Genomic DNA, 24328 nt, shown 5'->3' with positions numbered 1-24328 from the left:
CATTACAGGTGTCTATCCATATCTCCCTCTACTGAGCTAGCTATGTATAGCTGTAGTAGAGGGTCAAAGACAATGTCTTGTTCTTGCTGGGTCAGTATCTGTGGAATGTGGAATTAACCTCAGATGACGTTACAGTTGAACCTAGATTAAAAAACTTATGAAATACTTTCCTTCTCAGCTGCCACCATTACAGGTGTCTATCCATATCTCCCTCTTCTGTGAGCTATGTATAGCTGTAGTAGAGGGTCAAAGACAATGTCTTGTTCTTACTGGGTCAGTATCTTTGGAATGTGGAATTAACCTCAGATGACGTTACAGTTGGACCCAGATTAAGATACTTATGAAATACTTTCCTTCTCAGCTGCCATCATTGCTGGTGTCTATCCATATCTCCCTCTACCGCGAGCTATGTATAGCTGTAGTAAAGGGTCAAAGACAATGTCTTGTTCTTGCTGTGTCAGTATTCACAGAATGTGGAATTAGCCCTAGATGACGTTACAGTTGGACCCAGATTAAAATACTTATGAAATACTTTACTTCTCAGCTGCCATCATTACTGGTGTCTATCCATATCTCCCTCTACTGCGAGCTATGTATAGCTGTAGTAGAGGGTCAAAGACAATGTCTTGTTCTTGCGGGGTCAGTATCTGTGGAATGTGGAATTAACCTCAGATGACGTTACAGTTGAACCTAGATTAAAAACTTATGAAATACTTTCCTTCTCAGCTGCCACCATTACAGGTGTCTATCCATATCTCCCTCTACTGCGAGCTATGTATAGCTGTAGTAAAGGGTCAAAGACAATATCTTATTCTTGCTGTGTCAGTATTCACAGAATGTGGAATTAGCCCTAGATGAAGTTACAGTTGGACCCAGATTAAAATACTTATGAAATACTTTCCTTCTCCGCTGCCACCATTACAGGTGTCTATCCATATCTCCCTCTACTGCGAGCTATGTATAGCTGTAGTAGAGGGTCAAAGACAATGTCTTGTTCTTGCTGGGTCAGTATCTGTGGAATGTGGAATTAACCTCAGATGACGTTACAGTTGAACCTAGATTAAAAAACTTATGAAATACTTTCCTTCTCAGCTGCCACCATTACAGGTGTCTATCCATATCTCCCTCTTCTGTGAGCTATGTATAGCTGTAGTAGAGGGTCAAAGACAATGTCTTGTTCTTACTGGGTCAGTATCTTTGGAATGTGGAATTAACCTCAGATGACGTTACAGTTGGACCCAGATTAAGATACTTATGAAATACTTTCCTTCTCAGCTGCCATCATTGCTGGTGTCTATCCATATCTCCCTCTACTGCGAGCTATGTATAGCTGTAGTAGAGGGTCAAAGACAATGTCTTGTTCTTGCTGTGTCAGTATCTGTGGAATGTGGAATTAACCTCAGATGACGTTACAGTTGAACCTCGATTAAAAAACTTATGAAATACTTTCCTTCTCCGCTGCCACCATTACAGGTGTCTGTCCATATCTCCCTCTACCGCGAGCTATGTATAGCTGTAGTAAAGGGTCAAAGACAATATCTTATTCTTGCTGTGTCAGTATTCACAGAATGTGGAATTAGCCCTAGATGAAGTTACAGTTGGACCCAGATTAAAATACTTATGAAATACTTTACTTCTCAGCTGCCACCATTACAGGTGTCTATCCATATCTCCCTCTACTGCGAGCTATGTATAGCTGTAGTAGAGGGTCAAAGACAAGGTCTTGTTCTTGCTGGGTCAGTATCTGTGGAATGTGGAATTAACCTCAGATGACGTTACAGTTGAACCTAGATTAAAAAACTTATGAAATACTTTCCTTCTCAGCTGCCACCATTACAGGTGTCTATCCATATCTCCCTCTTCTGTGAGCTATGTATAGCTGTAGTAGAGGGTCAAAGACAATGTCTTGTTCTTACTGGGTCAGTATCTTTGGAATGTGGAATTAACCTCAGATGACGTTACAGTTGGACCCAGATTAAGATACTTATGAAATACTTTCCTTCTCAGCTGCCATCATTGCTGGTGTCTATCCATATCTCCCTCTACTGCGAGCTATGTATAGCTGTAGTAGAGGGTCAAAGACAATGTCTTGTTCTTGCTGTGTCAGTATCTGTGGAATGTGGAATTAACCTCAGATGACGTTACAGTTGAACCCAGATTAAAAAACTTATGAAATACTTTCCTTCTCCGCTGCCACCATTACAGGTGTCTATCCATATCTCCCTCTACCGCGAGCTATGTATAGCTGTAGTAGAGGGTCAAAGACAATGTCTTGTTCTTGCGGGGTCAGTATCTGTGGAATGTGGAATTAACCTCAGATGACGTTACAGTTGAACCTCGATTAAAAAACTTATGAAATACTTTCCTTCTCCGCTGCCACCATTACAGGTGTCTGTCCATATCTCCCTCTACCGCGAGCTATGTATAGCTGTAGTAAAGGGTCAAAGACAATATCTTATTCTTGCTGTGTCAGTATTCACAGAATGTGGAATTAGCCCTAGATGAAGTTACAGTTGGACCCAGATTAAAATACTTATGAAATACTTTACTTCTCAGCTGCCACCATTACAGGTGTCTATCCATATCTCCCTCTACTGCGAGCTATGTATAGCTGTAGTAGAGGGTCAAAGACAATGTCTTGTTCTTACTGGGTCAGTATCTTTGGAATGTGGAATTAACCTCAGATGACGTTACAGTTGAACCTAGATTAAAAAACTTATGAAATACTTTCCTTCTCAGCTGCCTCCATTACAGGTGTCTGTCCATGTTTCCCTCTACTGCGAGCTATGTATAGCTTGTTCTTGCAGTGTCAGTATCCACAGAATGTGGAATTATCCCTAGATGGTATTACAGTAAAACATGGATATACAAAGCTGATGAGACGCTTTCTTCCGATCCTTCCCAGTTGTAATCCTTACAGCTGTCTATCTAAGCCTACCTCTCCTTTGAGCTATGTTGTATAGACAAAGAATGTCTCGTTCTTGGTGGGTCAGTATCTGTGCTATCCTGTGGAAATAACCTCAGATGCTGTTCAAGTTCACAGATTAAGAAAACAAAGGAAACACTTTCCTTCCCAGCTGCCACCATTACTGGTGTCTATCCATATCTCCCTCTACTGCGAGCTATGTATAGCTGTAGTAGAGGGTCAAAGACAATGTCTTCTTCTTGCTGTGTCAGTATCCACGGAAATGTGGAATTAGAGTTACCTGAGATTGTCCGGGTGTTGTACCCTTCTCCCTAGGCAATCTGTCTATCCACTCTGGGTCTGGGGATGATGTAGCTAATATGGATAGTCAAGTATAAGTCCCGTAGCGTGTTCAAGTCCTTTTTATTTTAGCGTGAAGTATCACACACAATGGTTCTCTGATGTCTAGAGACATGAACACAGTTTCACGGATCAGAATACTTAGAAGAACTTGTAGATTCTTTCTTGTATAACTCTGAATAATGTATGAGTTCCGGTACGTCAAATTTAATTGTATGCGGAATATCAGTTCCCCATAAATCTCCATTAATTTGAAAAATAGTACTGCAAATCGGGACCAATATTCCAGCTGGTTCCTCTTGATCCAGACTGGTCTTTTCTTATAAGCAGGGCCAAAAACACTAGTAACATTATCACTTTCCATATTGTTCCGTGGAAATTGATGGAATATACTAATCACAATATCAAGACTTCAGGGAAAGCATAACAAAGTCTAACTAATGGAGGCGAACCCCTTGGTCAACGACCGGTGACTAGCCAAAGTATATGACAAATAGTGAGTCAGATAAACCATATGAGTGTGCGTATAAGCAGTTAGTGTTATAATATCTGATAATGATAGCAATCAAAAGGTAGCACTAATCGAGCAACGATATACACTTCAGGGTACCAGCTAGCCACACAAAACCCCCATATGAACTGACATGGCATTTTAAAGCGCAGAGTCTCATTGCTCTATATAAAATTGCAACCAGATTTATAAGGTGGTTGCATAACTTGCCAGTGTATATTCCATACTTTGAATATTACAGTATCGTACAACAGACAACCTATAATTAATCATGCATGATAGACAAAGATGACACACATACCCCCTTTTTATAAATGATGTGAATAATATATGCATCCACATACAATATGTTAAGTATTAAATCACTTGGAAACACATCTGCATCTACTGTTTATGAACAATCAGCCATATTCAACAAAACCAAATGCATGCTTAATACATATGCATCTGATGTGATCAACACATCATAAGTAAATATCAATCACATAGATATCAGAAGAAAATTGTAATAGTAAATATACCTAACATACAGTCTTATACATAGACAGTAGTATAAATCCATAAATAATACAACAAGAAGTCAATTGAATATAAACTTGAATCAATTCTTACACACGAAGACACTTAGTATGTCTGAGTTTGTGTAATAGTTCAGAACTGTGTTATTTCAATATTCTCCTGTCTCGGAGGAACCTGCGGGTAGATTAACCTGACAGCATCTCTAACAGTAGCTGTTTGTGTCCACTCTGTTGCGGTGGAGCAGAAGGTCTAGCTGAGTCATTAACCAGTATCGGGTATTGTACAGTCCCATGTATCAGTGAGATGCTTGCCACATACTCCTCATCCATAACTCTGGTTAATCTACATGCTTTCACCAAGATAAGGATACCTTCCTAGCTAATTCAACACGCTCGGTGGTGATTGTATTAATTAGGCTTGGCTTAATAGATCCCCATGACAGAATCATGTCAAATCTGACTAATGGTCTTGTAATCGAAATTTACTGGGGAACCATCTTTGTCCCCATGCTTCTATCATGGAATAATAATTCATACGAAAATTCATTATTAATTATAACCACTACAAGCAATATATTAGGATTCAGATATAAGGAAAATATAAATATAGAATATTAGTTTCATCATGCATAAGTAATAGCTTAGAGAAAGACTCCAGTCAAGTAGTAAAACTCATCTCACAGAAATACGATTGAAAAGGTGTAATTTACGGCTGCACACAGATAAAGCTTTCGGATGGGATGTTTGATGTACGTGATATCGTTCCATTCCACCACACATCCATCAATGTCTGGGATAAAGCTGAACAGTCGAGATTGCTTCTCGCGGCTGACCTTACTGCTCCTGACAGACACATACTCATCCAGTTTGAGAAAGGAATACACTGATGAGTAGTGATCGAAAATTTCCATGAAATCCTCTGCGTTTTCTTTGCCAGTTTTCAGGAAGACATCATTGGGGGTGGGGTTCATCATTGTATCCATTGGGCTATGGACAGCGGTAGGCGATGGCACTTGTGCTTGATGGAGGCTGCTCCAGGTGTGGCCAGTACTCAGTTGGGTGTGATGGCAGTGTTACTGACAGCTGCTGGTAGCAGTCCGTGTTCCTCAGCTAGGGCACTCTCAGCAATCCTCAAGTGCCATTGCCTACCGCTGTCCATAGCCCACTGGATACAATGATGAACCCCACCCCCATGACAATGTCTTCTTGCTGTGTCAGTATCCACTTCATGTGGAATTAGCTCTCTGACTTCAGGTCTTGCTAAATATGTTTAGCATGTTTTATGCACATAATAATTAGTTTAATGTATTATTATTATATAGTAGATTAACACGTTGACTGCTTACTACAAGTATACACGTGTTATCAAACAGAATTTGCCACAAGGAGTTATTTCATAGCTACATCAGCGATATTTTAAAACAAATTTCACATAACCACTACAAGCAATATATTAGGATTCAGATATTAGTAAAATATAAATATAGAATATTAGTTTCATCATGCATAAGTAATAGCTTTGAGAAAGACTCCAGTCATAAGTAGTAAAACTCATCTCGCAGAAGAACGATTGAAAAGGTGTAATTTACGGCTGCACACTGATAAAGCTTTCGGATGGGATGTTTGATGTACGTGATATTGTTCCATCCCACCACACATCCATCGATGTCTGGGATAAAGCTGAACAGTCGAGATTGCTCCTCGCGGCTGACCTTACTGCTCCTGACAGACACATACTCATCCAGTTTGAGAAAGGAATACACTGATGAGTAGTGATCGAAAATTTCCATGAAATCCTCTGCGTTTTCTTTGCCAGTTTTCAGGAAGACATCATTGGGGGTGGGGTTCATCATTGTATCCAGTGATCTATGGACGGCGGTTGGCGATGGCACTTGTGCTTGATGGAGGCTACTGCATCCCACTTCAGCCAAAAAACGTGACCTACAGGGCTCTCAGCAATCGTCAAGTGCTACAGCCGCAGCTGCTCCAGGTGTGGCCAGTACTCAGTTGGGTGCCAGGTGTGGCCAGTACTCAGTTGGGTGTGATGGCAGTGTTACTGACAGCTGCTGATAGCGGTCGTGTTCCTCGGCTAGGGCACTCTCAGCAATCCTTAAGTGCTACATCGGCGACTGCTCCAGGTGTGGACAGGAATTAACCTAAGATGCTGTTACAGTTCACAGCTTACAAAAACAAAAGAAACCCTTTTCTTCTCAGCTGCCACCATTACAGGTGTCTATCCATATCTCCCTCTAATGCGAGCTATGTATAGCTGTTGTAGAGGATCAAAGACAAATAATGTCTTGTTCTTGCGGGGTCAGTATCTGTGGAATTAGCTCTCTGACTTCAGGTCTTGCTAAATATGTTTAGCATGTTTTATGCACATGATAATAATTATTTAAATATGTTATTATTATATAGTAGATTAACACGTTGACTGCTTACTACAAGTATACATGTGTTATCAAACAGAATTTGCCACAAGGAGTTATCTCATAGCTACATCAGCGATATATTAAAACAAATTTCACATGTTGGCAAATTAGCCATAAGCAGCAATCGTCTCCTGGCAGTATCAAAGAACCACAAAAAAGTCAATACTCTGGTTAAGGAACTGTTTAGTAACCAATGATACAGACATCACGCTGAGGGACAGGAATCCTTTTTAGGACTTTACTCTGGGACATGGTATTTCTTAAAGCAATTATCCACACACATGGCTGGTTTCTCTGGACAGGCTTCACATATGTAGCGTGTCTCACGTTGCAGACCAGCCTTTGTGCATAAGCTTGTTCTCTGTGGGTGGCAGGGCAGGGAGGTGATGGAAGACTTGAACTTGACCAACACTTGGAGTGTGGCCATGAACCTGCTCAAAGGCTTCACCAAGGAGACCAATCGTCACTAGTTCAATAACATCATTGGCTCCATGCGGTTTGCATTGTACATGATATAAATAAGCATTCAAAAGTGACATTTCTTGGATGTGAAGGGCGATCTTCATGTACCATCTGATCGTCTTCCGTACTGTTTCCATACATGTTCTCCTTCATCAGTTTGTGCCTTACAACATCCTTGGAATTTTCTTTTCTGTCTTGGCAAAGCGTCCCACAAATGTAGGTTGACCCATCAGTTATCTGTTTCACAAGACTGACAGAATTGTAGTAGTTGTCTGACAAGACAAGACATGTCCCTTGTCAAGATAGCCTTCCATCAGATCAAGAACAATAGCAGCAATTCATTGCCATCATACGACCTGTGGTTGGCAAACGTAATAGAAAGAATATTTCACTTTGCCAAGCTACGAGTCGTTGGTTTGCAACAAAAAACAACTCACTATTATCTTTTGCCAGATACAAGATAATACAAGACGTTCTTATTCCTTCAAAGTTGAAGAAAAGTTGTTTGATCCTAACTCAAAACGTTACATGTATGTTGATAGAGAATCAAAATGCATATGAAGTTTTGCTTTGGCCATGGGACAAAAAAAAAATGAGATATGGGGACAGTCAACATGTTAACAATCAATTTCTTGGAAGAAACAACTCCCAGACCTGAATTTTCCCCGTTATCTTTGTTCATGCTGATGAAACATTTTCCTCCTCAGCTGCAATCATCAGTGGTGTCTATCCATATCTCCCTCTGTTGTGAGCTATGTATAGCTGGTGTAGAAGGTCGAAGGTAATGTTTTGTTCTAGCTGGGTCAGTATCAACAAAATGTTTAATAAACTTTAGATGATGTTACTCTAGAGAGTGGATATGTAAATCTGATAAAAAAACACTTTCTTCTGACCCTACTCAGTTGCAGTCATAAATGCTGTTTGTCCTTATCTTCCTCTACTGTGAGCTGTGTATAGCTTATTAAACATTCTGTAGTAAAGGGTTGAAGACAAACAATGTCTTGTTCTTGCTGGGTCAGTATCCACGGAATGGTAATAAACCTTAGATGATGTTACACTCGAAAGTAGATACCGGTATATAAAACTGATGAAACACTTTCTTCTGTTCAATCTCATCTGCTTTCATCACTGGTGTCCAATCCATTTCTCCCTTTACTATGATCTATGTATAGCTGGTGTAGAGGGTTAAAGACAAAAAGTGTCAGTATCCATGGAATATTAATAAACCTTAGATGATATTACACAAGAAAGTTGATATGTAAAACTGATGAAACACTTCTGATCCATTACAGCTGCCACCATCACTGGTGTACAATCCATTTCTCCCTGTACTGTGATCTATGTATAGCTGGTGTAGAGGGTTGAAGACAAAAAGTGTCAGTATCCATGGAATGTTAATAAACCTTAGATGATATTACAACATGAAACACTTCTGATCCTGCTCAGCTGCTTTCATCACTGGTGTTAAACCTGCGTGTCCTACTGTGAGCTATGTATAGCTGGTCTAGAGGGCTGAAGAAAGAAAAAAGTGTCAGTATCCACAGAATTTTAATAAACCTTAAATGATGTTACATTAGAAAATGGATAAATAGCACTGATGAAAGACTTTCTTCTGATCCATCTCAGTTGCAATCATAAGAGCTAATTGTGACCCCATCTCCCTCTACTGTGAGCTATGTATAGCAGGTAGAGGGTTGAAGACAAAAAATGTCTTGTTCTTGCGAGGTCAGTATCTTCAGAATGTTTACTGAACCTTAGATGATGTTACAGTAAAGAGTGGATATATGTAACTGATAAAACACATTCTTCTGATCCTGCTCAGCTGCTTTCATCACTGGTGTACAATCTATTCTCCCTCTACTGTTACCTATGTATAGCTAGTGTAGAGGTTCACAGACAAATAAGGTCTTGAGCTTGCTGGTTCAGTATGGACCTCCAGTGACTCTACGGTAGAATATGGATGTAAAAAGATTATGAAACACTTTGTTCTGATCCATTCACAGCTGCTTTCATTGCTGGTGTCTACCCATGCTTCCCTTTACTGTGAGCAGGACAATCAATGTGTTGTTCTTGCAGGGTCAGTGTCCATGGACTGTTTAATAATCCTTAGATGACATTTCAATTGAACATTGGTATATTTATACATTTAAACAATGTACGTGATATCGTTCCATTCCACCACACATCCATCGATGTCTGGGATAAAGCTGAACAGTCGAGATTGCTCCTCGCGGCTGACCTTACTGCTCCTGACGGACACATACTCATCCAGTTTGAGAAAGGAATACACTGATGAGTAGTGATGGAAAATTTCCATGAAATTCTCTGCGTTTTCTTTGCCCATTTGCAGGGAGACATGATTGGGGGTGGGGTTCATCATTGTATCCAGTAGGCTATGGACGGCGGCACTTGTGCTTGATGGAGACTACTGCATCCCACTTCAGCCAAAAAACTTGACCTACAGGGCTCTCAGCAATCCTCAAGTACTACAGCCGCAGCTGCTCTAGGTGTGGCCAGTACTCAGTTGGGTGTGATGGCAGTGTTACTGACAGCTGCTGATAGCAGTCATGTTCTTCCGCTAGGGCACTCTCAGCAATCCTCAAGTGCTACATCGGCGACTGCTCCAGGTGTGGACAGGAATTAACCTAAGATGCTGTTACAGTTCACAGATTACTAAAACAAAAGAAACCCTTTTCTTCTCAGCTGCCACCATTACAGGTGTCTATCCATATCTCCCTCTACTGCGAGCTATGTATAGCTGTTGTAGAGGGTCAAAGACAAATAATGTCTTGTTCTTGCGGGGTCAGTATCTGTGGAATTAGCTCTCTGACTTCAGGTCTTGCTAAATATGTTTAGCATGTTTTATGCACATGATAATAATTATTTAAATATGTTATTATTATATAGTAGATTAACACGTTGACTGCTTACTACAAGTATACACGTGTTATCAAACAGAATTTGCCACAAGGAGTTATCTCATAGCTACATCAGAGATATATTAAAACAAATTTCACATGTTGGCAAATTAGCCATAAGCAGCAATCGTCTCCTGGCAGTATCAAAGAACCACAAAAAGTCAATACTCTGGTTAAGGAACTGTTTAGTAACCAATGATACAGACATCACGCTGAGGGACAGGAATCCTTTTTAGGACTTTACTCTGGGACATAGTATTTCTTAAAGCAATTATCCACACACATGGCTGGTTTCTCTGGACAGGCTTCACATATGTAGCGTGTCTCACGTTGCAGACCAGCCTTTGTGCATAAGCTTGTTCTCTGTGGGTGGCAGGGAGGTGATGGAAGACTTGAACTTGACCAACATGTGGAGTGTGGCCATGAACCTGCTCAAAGGCTTCACCAAGGAGACCAATCGTCACTAGTTCAATAACATCATTGGCTCCATGCGGTTTGCACTGTACATGATATAAATAAGCATTCAAAAGTGACATTTCTTGGATGTGAAGGGTGATCTTCATGTACCATCGGATCGTCTTCCGTAAGAGCTGAATAATAGGACAGCATTTGATCGAACCTGTCTATTCCAGACATGCCATGGTGTAGTCCTAAACTGTTCGGTTTCCTTGACACTTTGTTGTTCCTATTTCTGAGATCAACCATCTCGATGCGGTGCATGTTGCTGATTGTGAGGTTGTCTCGTTTGTCCTTCCATTTACAGACAACCACAGATTCAGACTGTTTCCATACATGTTCTCCTTCATCAGTTTGTGCCTTACAACATCCTTGGAATTTTCTTTTCTGTCTTGGCAAAGCGTCCCACAAATGTAGGTTGACCCATCAGTTATCTGTTTCACAAGACTGACAGAATTGTAGTAGTTGTCTGACAAGACAAGACATGTCCCTAGTCAAGATAGCCTTCCATCAGATCAAGAACAATAGCAGCAATTCATTGCCATCATACGACCTGTGGTTGGCAAACGTAGTAGAAAGAATATTTCACTTTGCCAAGCTACAAGTCTTTGGTTTGCCACAAAAAACAACTCACTATTACCTTTTGCCAGATACAAGATAATACAAGACGTTCTTATTCCTTCAAAGTTGAAGAAAAGTTGTTTGATCCTAACTCAAAACGTTACATGTATGTTGATAGAGAATCAAATGCATATGAAGTTTTGCTTTGGCCATGGGCCAAAAAAAAAAAGAGATATGGGGGCAGTCAACATGTTAACAATCAATTTCTTGGAAGAAACAACTCCCAGACCTGAATTTTCCCGTTATCTTTGTTCATGCTGATGAAACATTTTCCTCCTCAGCTGCAATCATCAGTGGTGTCTATCCATATCTCCCTCTGTTGTGAGCTATGTATAGCTGGTGTAGAAGGTCGAAGGTAATGTTTTGTTCTAGCTGGGTCAGTATCAACAAAATGTTTAATAAACTTTAGATGATGTTACTCTAGAGAGTGGATATGTAAATCTGATAAAAAAACACTTTCTTCTGACCCTACTCAATTGCAGTCATAAGTGCTGTTTGTCCTTATCTTCCTCTACTGTGAGCTGTGTATAGCTTATTAAACATTCTGTAGTAGAGGGTTGAAGACAAACAATGTCTTGTTCTTGCTGGGTCAGTATCCACGGAATGGTAATAAACCTTAGATGATGTTACACTCGAAAGTAGATACCGGTATATAAAACTGATGAAACACTTTCTTCTGTTCAATCTCATCTGCTTTCATCACTGGTGTCCAATCCATTTCTCCCTTTACTATGATCTATGTATAGCTGGTGTAGAGGGTTAAAGACAAAAAGTGTCAGTATCCATGGAATATTAATAAACCTTAGATGATATTACACAAGAAAGTTGATATGTAAAACTGATGAAACACTTCTGATCCATTACAGCTGCCGCCATCACTGGTGTACAATCCATTTCTCCCTGTACTGTGATCTATGTATAGCTGGTGTAGAGGGTTGAAGACAAAAAGTGTCAGTATCCATGGAATGTTAATAAACCTTAGATGATATTACAACATGAAACACTTCTGATCCTGCTCAGCTGCTTTCATCACTGGTGTTAAACCTATGCGTGTCCTACTGTGAGCTATGTATAGCTGGTCTAGAGGGCTGAAGAAAGAAAAAAGTGTCAGTATCGACGGAATTTTAATAAACCTTAGATGATGTTACATTAGAAAGTGGATAAATAGCACTGATGAAAGACTTTCTTCTGATCCATCTCAGTTGCAATCATAAGAGCTAATTGTGACCCCATCTTCTCTACTGTGAGCTATGTATAGCAGGTAGAGGGTTGAAGACAAAAAATGTCTTGTTCTTGCAAGGAGAATTCCACAGAATGTTTACTGAACCTTAGATAATGTTACAGTAAAGAGTGGATATATGTAACTGATAAAACACATTCTTCTGATCCTGCTCAGCTGCTTTCATCACTGGTGTACAATCTATTCTCCCTCTACTGTTACCTATGTATAGCTGGTGTAGAGGTTCAAAGACAAATAAGGTCTTGAGCTTGCTGGTTCAGTATGGACCTCCAGTGACTCTACGGTAGAATATGGATGTAAAAAGATTATGAAACACTTTGTTCTGATCCATTCACAGCTGCTTTCATTGCTGGTGTCTACCCATGCTTCCCTTAACTGTGAGCAGGACAATCAATGTCTTGTTCTTACAGAGTCAGTGTCCATGGAATGTTTAATAATCCTTAGATGACATTTCAATTGAACATTGGTATATCTATACATTTAAACCAGACTTACCTGTAAGGTGAAGTTTGATAGTAATTCCATGAACCATCCTTCCTTAGGGGTCACATGAGAGGTTTAGAGTAGATGCAAATATTTGTTGAATACATGTTTATACACGAATCTCCAATGTACATGGTAGATTGTAATGTCTTCTAAACGTGGACGTTTGAGTCCAACCTGCTGTCCTCAGTATTGTGTGGAACGGCACCATACACCTCGATGCCGCGCTAGTTGCAACAGATCACACACTTTGTGGTTTAAATAAGGCAATGTCCAAGCTGGCTCTAATTTATGCGAGCTTCGCTCATTTGCTAATTGTGTCTTTGCACACTGCCTTGTGTGGCTGTTGAAGCCCAATAAACATCAGAAGGTTATCTATCGATAGCTGATAGCTTTTACCAGTTTATTAACATCTTATAATGCGTCCACCCTACGTAATTTAGCGTAATTTTAAATGTGGATACCTCCGTTAAATTGCATTAAACACCTTGTCAGCCAGGGACCATTCTTTGTCTTGCCAATTGATGATTCTGTTGAAACCCTTTCTTCTGGTCTTTCTCAGCTGCAACCATAACTGGTGTCCAATCCATTTCTCCCTCTACTATGATCTATGTATAGCTGGTGCAGAGGGTTAACGACAAAAAGTGTCAGTATCCACGGAATATTAATAAACCTTAGATGATATTACACAAGAAAGTTGATATGTAAAACTGATGAAACACTTCTGATCCATTACAGCTGCCACCATCACTGGTGTACAATCCATTTCTCCCTCTACTGTGATCTATGTATAGCTGGTGTAGAGGGTTAAAGACAAAAAGTGTCAGTATCCATGGAATATTAATAAACCTTAGATGATATTACACAAGAAAGTTGATATGTAAAACTGATGAAACACTTCTGATCCATTACAGCTGCCACCATCACTGGTGTACAATCCATTTCTCCCTGTACTGTGATCTATGTATAGCTGGTGTAGAGGGTTAAAGACAAAAAGTGTCAGTATCCATGGAATATTAATAAACCTTAGATGATATTACAACATGAAACACTTCTGATCCTGCTCAGCTGCTTTCATCACTGGTGTTAAACCTGCGTGTCCTACTGTGAGCTATGTATAGCTGGTCTAGAGGGCTGAAGAAAGAAAAAAGTGTCAGTATCCACGGAATTTTAATAAACCTTAGATGATGTTACATTAGAAAGTGGATAAATAGCACTGATGAAAGACTTTCTTCTGATCCATCTCAGTTGCAATCATAAGAGCTAATTGTGACCCCATCTTCTCTACTGTGAGCTATGTATAACAGGTAGAGGGTTGAAGACAAAAAATATCTTGTTCTTGCAAGGAGAATTCCACAGAATGTTTACTGAACCTTAGATAATGTTACAGTAAAGAGTGGATATATGTAACTGATAAAACACATTCTTCTGATCCTGCTCAGCTGCTTTCATCACTGGTGTACAATCTATTCTCCCTCTACTGTTACCTATGTATAGCTGGTGTAGAGGTTCAAAGACAAATAAGGTCTTGAGCTTGCTGGTTCAGTATGGACCTCCAGTGACTCTACGGTAGATAATGGATGTAAAAAGATTATGAAACACTTTGTTCTGATCCATTCACAACTGCTTTCATTGCTGGTGTCTACCCATGCTTCCCTTAACTGTGAGCAGGACAATCAATGTCTTGTTCTTGCAGGGTCAGTGTCCATGGAATGTTTAATAATCCTTAGATGACATTTCAATTGAACATTGGTATATTTATACATTTAAACCAGACTTACCTGTAAGGTGAAGTTTGATAGTAATTCCATGAACCATCCTTCCTTAGGGGTCACATGAGAGGTTTAGAGTACCGGTAGATGCAAATATTTGTTGAATACATGTTTATACACGAATCTCCAATGTACATGGTAGATTGTAATGTCTTCTAAACGTGGACGTTTGAGTCCAACCTGCTGTCCTCAGTATTGTGTGGAACGGCACCATACACCTCGATGCCGTGCTAGTCGCAACAGATCACACATTTTGTGGTTCAAATATGGCAATGTCCAAGCTGGCTCTAATTTATGCGAGCTTCACTCATTTGCTAATTGTGTTTTTGCACACTGCCTTGTGTGGCTGTTGAAGCCCAATAAACATCAGAAGGTTATCTATCGATAGCTGATAGCTTTTACCAGTTTATTAACATCTTATAATGCGTCCACCCTACTTAATTTAGCGTAATTTTAAATGTGGATACCTCCGTTAAATTGCATTAAACACCTTGTCAGCCAGGGACCATTCTTTGTCTTGCCAATTGGTGATTCTGTTGAAACCCTTTCTTCTGGTCTTTCTCAGCTGCAACCATAACTGTTGTCTATCCATGCTTCCCTCTTCTGGGGGCTATGTATAGCTGGTGTAGAGGGTCGAAGGCATCTATCTCTTTCAGCATGTGACTCCTTACGTTTCTCTAACTTGAGTCTGTTGAACTCCGTCACCAACGACTCACACTCCGCTGCTAGTTCGTCTGCAGTAGTCGGACTAGCACTTGTCCATGGACTGTGGCCAGGAACTGGTAAGGCTTGCTTGAGAGTAGCCTAATATTCCTTAGTCAACCCTGGAGAATACTTCAAAGCTGCCATCACCTCCAGCATTTTGTTCCCCGCCGACTTCCGCTTCAGCTGTACGTCATCTTTAGATTCTGCCATGGTGTTTTACAGAAATAGATGCATAAAAAGCAGTAACACTAACTGCAAGCGGCGAATAAACAGCAGCGCCCACGGTAATTGAAAGCAATGCCCTCTGGTGCTAAAGCCACCAAGGGAAGTAACTGTAATGAACGCAAGACACTTAAAGTGTCCAACAGCCAAAGGGGTGTCACCTTACCGTCAAGAAATATTTTAATCATAAAATAATACCTTGTTCGTGTTGGATCAGTATCCGTGGCATGTGGAATTAGTCCCAGATGGCGTTACTGTAGAAAGTAGATATACAAAGCTGATGTGACACTTTCTAATGATCCTGCTAGCTGCTTTCATCATGGGTGTTTGTCCATACTTTCCTCTACTGTGAGCTATGTATAGCTGGTGTAGAAGGTCAAAGACTAACAATGTCTAGTTCTTGCTAGAAAATTGATGTATAAATACTTCGGGACCATAGAAATCAATTTGTTAGTTATATACAGTTTCTTGCAGAAACAGTTCATAAGATTCATTTGCTGACATTAATAGCGCATTCTTTGCCAATTTGCATGTTGCCTTTCAGTCGACATTATTATGAAGATGTGAAGTTAGGTCTCAAGTTGCTTACTGCATTTAAGAAACTGACAGTTTAGTAGGACTGACTATCAATACAGATCATATAGATCGATAATCGTAAACAATATATCAATCGTTTATCGTTAAATATATATAGGAGACGTAACTTTGAGCAAAAATATAAAAAAATTAAATGAATATATTTCACATCACTCTGTGTGGTGACATGTTTTTGCCTGGATGATTAACAGCATCCTGAATATAATTTAGAAGCAGACCGTGAATAAAGTCTGGAATTTGTATATTATCTCAGAAAAGTAAAACGTTTTTCTATCACAAATATTAATGTACGGTACTTTCGATAACACAATTTTCATATTGATAATCATTAATGATTTCTCCTATTGACAGTATTTCCGATCATCGATCTTCTTTAATTTCTCAAAAGATATCTGAGTAGACTTTTGAGTGTTCAGGAAGTTCTTTAGCATTCCACAAGGTGTATTGGCATCAGATGAATGAGGTGTGGCTTGTCCCCACAGTCCATACAGTATTACAGTATCATCTCTTCAGCTCCACTCGGGTTACTTTTGTAACGCTTTTCAACAATGGAGTGGGCAGCAACCTCATCACTCAGTGGGGTTAACAGGGCTCTTTTCAACAAACAAAGAAATTTGCACTTATGCCGTTAGTTATACAATGGCTGGTCAGTGTCACGTGTAAGCGGCTGATGTTGCTTCTCTTCATCTGTTGTCCGTCTGTCTGATTTCGCTGCAAACGCCTTTGTACATGTATTTTATAGGTAGAGAATGATGTCCAATACCTTCTATCACAATAGAATGTTGGTGACACTTCACCTATAGTCTGTGGCCAATAAGCAAAGTAATCGCCTAATTTCCTGAATCCAGCAACCCCTCCAGATATGCATGACTGTCATCATGGCTGGCCGATCCCCTTTTCTGGATAGCAGCTATGTTTCACTCCTCCTGTCTGTCAGTGTCTGCTGTGTGTGTGTGGACATTGAGAGGTTGGGATTTAGATCCTCTTGAGGTGGGATGGACCTTGAGTTGATTTGCACCAGGATTGAAGTATGATGCCAGCAATATTATCCAAAACTCTTCTCAATGTAAGAGATTGTATGATAAAAGATATACAGCAGTCTTCCATGTTGTTGAGGGGGTGTCTGGAGTCGTCAGGAGGCGGGTGGATATTATCAATTTGCTTTTGATTTCTTGGAGACTTCAGAGCCACTTGAGTCGCAATATTAAAAAAAAACATCTTTAAAGAGAGTTGATATCAATCTACTGAACATAAACATGAACATGTTCAGGAAAAATCAGTAAAAATATTTTTCCCTGGTTTGAATACCTTTTATTTTTTGTCTGACTTGAACACAAATCCCTTTTGAACTTAATCAGCACTTTCTTCATTGTGATGAGATGCTCTCATACTAGTTACTCTCTGTACCTTTCTATGGTCACAAAAGTGTCTTCCAATGCATATTCTAAAAAGGAGTATATCGCTTAGTTTCATGTCTGCTCTTTGGCTGCCTGAAGTAGTTTTAGGTGGGTGCTGTGGTCACGGAAGACCCAGGTTTTCTATACAATGCAGCGTCAGCTAGTGAGTCACAGTGACAGTAGTTCATTGAACCAGCTTATGGGGCTTCTGAAAGCTTATCTGTAGTTTAGTTTACTGTAAATTGAGGGTTAGTGGAATAAACATGATAAATATACACAAAGAACTTAATTAAGCACCCCCTGTATTTTTCTGACCTGTATGATCCTTTGACTCATAATAAACGACAAAATGATTGGAATCCATGTTGATTTTATAATGATAATTGCTCATTTTTTTAAAAAACTGATTGATTTTCATATAAAACCATGTCTGTACAAGTATGGCCCTTGAATGTTTATTGTTGAATTCAAAATGTTGTTTTGAGTGTCTTATACGATTCAAGGTCAACCTCTATGTGACTGTATGACAGCCAGCACTCACCTCCTCATACTCCCTGTCAGACTCCTGAAGGGGCAGTCTACACGATTCCCTCGTGTAAATCAGCCTCTAATTCGGGCAGGTCCTGTGTAGGAGGATCCCTTTGTTGCACACAATGACGCGACTAACGGGATCGAGTGGTCAGACTCGCTGGCTTGGTTGACACTGGATTGTCTGGTCCAAACTCGATTATTTACAGACCGCCGCCATATAGGTGGAATATTGCTGAGTGGCATCGTAAAACAAAACTCACTCACTCCCTCACTCCAATCATGTCCCAGATGTGCTCCAAAGGGTTATGGTTGGGGCTCATTCAATCGTGAGATATGTCAGGGGGGTGCTTAACAAATTTCTTTGTGTATAAAATATGCATAAGTGGACTAATGTCCCTTGCACAGACCCAGCTTATGACAGATAACTACAATAATATGAAAGAACCAGGTGGTCTTTAAATTGTTTTCTTTTACTAGTATAGGATTGGCAGATCTGTATACCATAAAAATAATAAGTATGGTTTTGTGATTGTTATGTTTATTGTGTCACAATAGTGTCCTACTTTTCCAAAATACAAGCACCAATAATGAGTGTCAACTGCAGCAATGTATTGATGATGTTACTTTATCAGATGCTGTTATGATGTGAGTATTGATGTATGAGAAAGATTTCATAATTTTCCCTCTTTGTGTGTCTGTGTGTGTATTGTACTTGTGATAAATCTGATCTGATATGTCAATAAACTGTGAAAATGTGTCTGTACTTATGTTGTTCTTATGAAGTAACCGCCTCTGTGGTGTAGTGGTTAGAGCGTCCACCCGGAGAGCATTAGGTCGCAGGTTCAATCCCTGTCTGCATCATACCAAAAGGCATTAAAATATGGTACTTGTTGTTCCCTGCCTGGCGCTCGGTATTAGTGGGTAAAACAAGGACTGGTCAGCTCGGAGTCAGTATAATGTGTCTGAGTGGGGTATTCATGCTTCACTGTGGCATGGTATCTCAGTGAGCTCGCACTATAAAAACAGTTTAAGTCTGGACTAGTACAAGCAACCACACATACACACACATCATCACATGAGCGAAATATTCTTCTAAGTACGGGGCGGTGGGGTAGCCTAGTGGTTAAAGCGTTGGCTCGTCACGCCGAAGACCCGGGTTCGATTCCCCACATGGGCACAATGTGTTAAGCCCATTTCTGGTGTCCCCCGCCGTGATATTGCTGGAATATTGCTAAAAGCGGCGTAAATCTAAACTCAGTCAGTCAGTCTTCTAAGTACAACATTAAACCACATTTCACCTCACCTCACCTTATTAAGTGCATATAGAGAATAACCTGCAAGAAATTATGAACAGAGTCAGTTGTTTCAATTTGACTTTCAACAATATTTCAAGATTGACCGATAATATATAATTCTACAAATTATGTACTTTTTATCACTTTCTAAATCTCATTGTGTTTTGATAGCTTTCATACATGTGATCCTATTCACTTCAGAGGGGTACTCAAAGTATGTGATCTGGACTACCAGGTATCAGATTTTCATTTTTGTGGACGCAGTGGTGGCTGAGTGGGTTAGATCGTTGAGTGTGTGCTGGTGATTTGGTGCATCACTCTGAGAGTGGGTTCCAGTCCCGAATGGGACTCAACCTAAAAAGTACTTGAATGTTTACTTTTCTAAGAAAGTGTAATCCAAAATATAATATATTACATGTACCATACAGTTCAGTGATTTACATCTTGAAAATAATTCTGGTCAATTTGATTCACCACAGCTTCGCTGGAATCCTTTTTCTTCTCAAAACAATGATGGGGAAAGCATTGGTCTTCAGCAACACTTGTTTGTTGTAAGAGGCTACTGACTGGCTCAGTTGGTGACTTGCTGACTTGGTTGACACATATAATTGCTATTTTCTCTTACTTTATGTAACCTCCTAAGCTCTCAAAATCCTGCTCATTGTCACAGTTACAATTACATTGCCACTCCCAATCTGATGCCATCACTTCCAATTATATCCTATCTCTCTCACTCTTTCACACACACGCACCGCGACCGCCTCCGTGGTGTAGTGGTTAGAGCGTCAGCCTGGAGTGCGGAAGGTCGCGGGTTCGATCCCCGATTGCGTCATACCAAAAGTTAAAATATGGTACTTGTTGGTCCCTGCCTGGCGCTCGGCATTAATGGGTACAACAAGGACTGGTCGGCTTGGAGTCAGTATAATGTGTCTGAGTGGGGTATTCATGCTTCACTGCCGCATGGTATCTCAGTGGGCTAGCACTATAAAACCAGCTTAAGTCTAGGCTAGTACAAGCAGCCGCACATACACACACACACGCATGCACGTCTCATGAGCGAAATATTCTCAAGCATTACGTTAAACCCAATTTCACCTCACCTCACGCACATGAGCACACACACACAAACAAACATGCAAAGGGTCTGTATATTCCTATTGTGCACGAATTTATCTGAGGGAGAAGATGACAATGAATTGTTAGAGCCAGTGGCCATCAGCAACCCAAACAGTGGGTATGTTTTTAGATACTTCTATTTCATGGTCCAGGGTTATCTCCTCCGCCCCATTCAGCAGTGGTTATTGTTCATCTAATCACCCATTGATTCAACAGCCAGTAACCCTCCGCAACCCCTTTCAACCAACCAGCGTTCATTTGTGGTGACATCATTGTACTTATGTTTAAAACCTTTGCCCTAACGGACAGATCCATGTGCTGAGTGTCGCCTTCACCTGACAGTGAAGTGAGTGAGCGAGTTTAGTTTTAAGCCGCACTCAGCAATATTCCAACTATATGGCGGCGGTCTGTAAATAATCGAGTCTGGACCAGACAATCTAGTGATCAACAGCATGAGCACCAATTTACGCAACTGGGATACGATGACATGTGTCAACCACGTCAGCCAGCCTGACCATCCGATCCCATTAGTCGCCTCTTACAGCAAGCATGGGTTACTGAAGATCAGTTCTAACCAGGCTCTTCCCGGTTCTCACCTGACAGAGAAACTTGGTCAATGTATGTGGAAAAGGCCCGCAATCTCTTCTTGAGCATTGTGAACATACCCTCTTGTCGATGCTTTAACCTATCCCCCATGTCAACAATATACAATGGGGTAGCCTAGTGGTTAAAGCGTTCGCTCTACACGTTCGATTCCCATGGGTCCAATGTGCGAAGCCCATTTCTGGTGTCCCAGAATTGGATATTGCTGGAATATTGCTAAAAGCGGAGTAAAACTAAACTCACTCACTCAACAATGCAAGGAGTGATCAGGGACAGAGCGTGAGATACAGCAGTCTTCGCCATATTGGGAAAGTCACCTCTGTCACTGGTCCAAAAAGACTGGACACAAGAGATATTGCACTCATGAAATAGGGGGTCTGTATTCATTAGAATAATGACTAACAGACAGACAGACAGTTTATTCTCAAAAGAACCCACCAACGGTGGTACATGAGAAAAGTACAATATAAATTCGCATATGATAATATAATCAATCAAGATGACAGCAATATAAGGTAAATACATATATATAGTGAAATTTTCAATGAAATATGACAAAGTAAGTTAGCATGATTCTCATGCAGCTGCAACTAGTCTGAAGATGATGTTGATGAATTTAGACAGGTTTTTCACATTTTTTACTCTGGTTCTAGATAAACATTTTTTTAGCTTGAACATATTAGGCCATTCGTAGAGATCTTTACGTATGTGTATAGACCGCGGCTGGAGAAGGGCTTCACACCTGAACAGGTAGTGGAACTCATCACCACCGGGGAATTACATAGATGGCACAAACGTTCCACTCTTGGGGTATCAGATCAGAGTCCGGTTTCAACTGGTAAGTTGTGATTTGTTGTTCTAAATTTCAAGATTGGATAATAGACGTATTTAGGTAGATAAAGGTATTTTTCAAAACTTATATTTTCTGTATAACAACATTCAGATCTATGATCTTGGGTGCCGAGAAAACTGAAATATAGGCCTCAGCTATGATCTGTATTCCCCAGTTACCATAATGCTGTTTTGTCCAGTTGAGTATGAATAGCCTGGAAAGATGCTTCTTTGAGTGGCGAGGAGAACAACGGATGAACAACGAGGAGAGTTCTATGGATATACAACTTCTTTATTATCAATATGAGCGACTATGTGCCTCACATCAATTTTGTTAAAAAGAGAAGTTATTAAGTATTACGATGTTACCAGATGTCTCCATTTATCAGTGGATACTGAACAAATGTTTTGTAAATTCTGGTCAGTGTTACACTTGTTGTAAGGTTAGATTAATATTTACCTATAATACTGTTAATTGCCTCTTACGACAAGCATGGGTTATTGAAGATCAATTCAAACCCGGACCTTATCGGGTGGATTGAAGCCTAGCCTGTATCCCTTCAGAGCAACCTCCAGATTCAAATGATCGGATGTGATGTGCTTCAGATTCTGGTCCAATGTCACCAATCATCCTATACCTATTGGGGGCGGTTGGGCAGCCTAGTGGTTAAAGCGTTCGCTCATCAATCCGAAAACTCGGGTTCGATTCCCCACATGGGTATAATGTGTGAAGTCCATTTCCGTGATATTGCTGGACTATTGCTAAGTGGCGTAAAACTAAACTCACTCGCTCCTATCTACTGGTCTTGATGTTTGAGTTACATTGAATAAGAATCTAATTCTGTATACAAAGCCAGCTCAGAAGGGTTTTTTTCAGATTGCCGGACAGCCATTGATTACTTACACCTCTGAGTCATCCTGTTGCTTCTGATAGCGACTTCCCTGTGGGATTGTGACAGTTAGATCTTGTCTTTCCCATCGCTGTCAAGGTACGGTCACGATTTGGCTGGAATATGTGACTGTCGAGGTGACTTAAAGCCTTAACTCTCTCACTCCAGGAAGGTGCACCCGTGAAGATGCGGGTTAGAATTGGTCGTCAGTAACCCATGCTCGTGGTGAGAGGCGACTAACGAGGTCGAGTGGTCAGGCTCGCTGACTTGGTTGGCATATGTCATCGTATCTTAACTGCGTAGATCGATGGTCATGATATTGATAACTGGATTGTCTGGTCCAGGCTCGATTATTTACAGACCGCCGCTATATAGCTGGAGGGGGGCGGTGGGGTAGCCTAATGGTTAAAGCGTTGGCTCGTCGCGCCGAAGACCCGGGTTCGAATCCCCACATGGGCACAATGTGTGAAGCCCATTTCTGGTGTCCCCCGCCGTGATGTTGCTGGAATATTGCTAAAAGCGGCGTAAAACCAAACTCAGTCAGTATATAGCTGGAGTATTGCTGAGTGCGACGTAAGACAACAAAACAAACCAGGAGGGTGACGTAAGAAAAGCACTTGCATGATATTTTAAAATATATTAGCAGTGACCTCAGATCCTCAAGTACCTTGTTGACTTTGCCCTTAAAAGGAATAGTCAGTGAGACAGACTCAATACCAACAGCTTCCTGGTTTGTTCTGACACAACCCTTATGCGCACTTGACAGAATCCGGTTATCAGTCAAACTTGAATCGCATCTATGGAAACCGGAGTTTCTCTCAGAATAAGACTGCTTTCGTGGCGGGATGACGTCACACACCTCTGTTACGTAACTTTTCTCGTAGCAGCCGTACTTCCTATGTACGAATGCTACGAGGAAAGTTACGAGATCTTAGGCTTACGAGAGGTTTGTGAAACGGGGCCCAGTTAATGTTATACCCAATATCCACCGCGTGTTGGTTGATCCCATCTATATCTCTGACTTGAGATTAGGGCATTGACAGTTTCATATCAAGAGAAGTAATAATCTGTAGAAATCGGTGGGTCTGGAGTGTGAGTTGTGTTTTACGAAGCTTGTAGCTATATTCCCGTTATATCACGGAGGGGGACATGCACCATAAATGGGTTTCACACGTACTGTAGTATACATGGGGAATCGAAGCCGGGCCTTCGGCGTGACGAGCAAACGCTTTTACATCAAGGCTACCCCACCTCACGTCTAGTCATTCGCATTTCATCTGGAGTGAGTGAGTGAGTGAGTTTAGTTTTAATCCGCTTTTAGCAATATTCCAGCAATATCACGGTGGGGGACACCACAAATATACTTCACACATTGTACCCATGTGGGGAATCGAACCCGGGTCTCCGGCGTGACGAGCGAACGCTTTAACCACTAGGCTGCCCCACCGCCCAGTAGTTCATTG

The sequence above is a fragment of the Haliotis rubra genome, unplaced genomic scaffold (assembly GCF_003918875.1).
Source record: "Haliotis rubra isolate DU_JTF1 unplaced genomic scaffold, ASM391887v1 Scf275, whole genome shotgun sequence".
In the NCBI taxonomy this organism is placed as follows: Eukaryota; Metazoa; Mollusca; class Gastropoda; order Lepetellida; family Haliotidae; genus Haliotis; species Haliotis rubra.
This window is presented reverse-complemented; position numbering follows the sequence as displayed.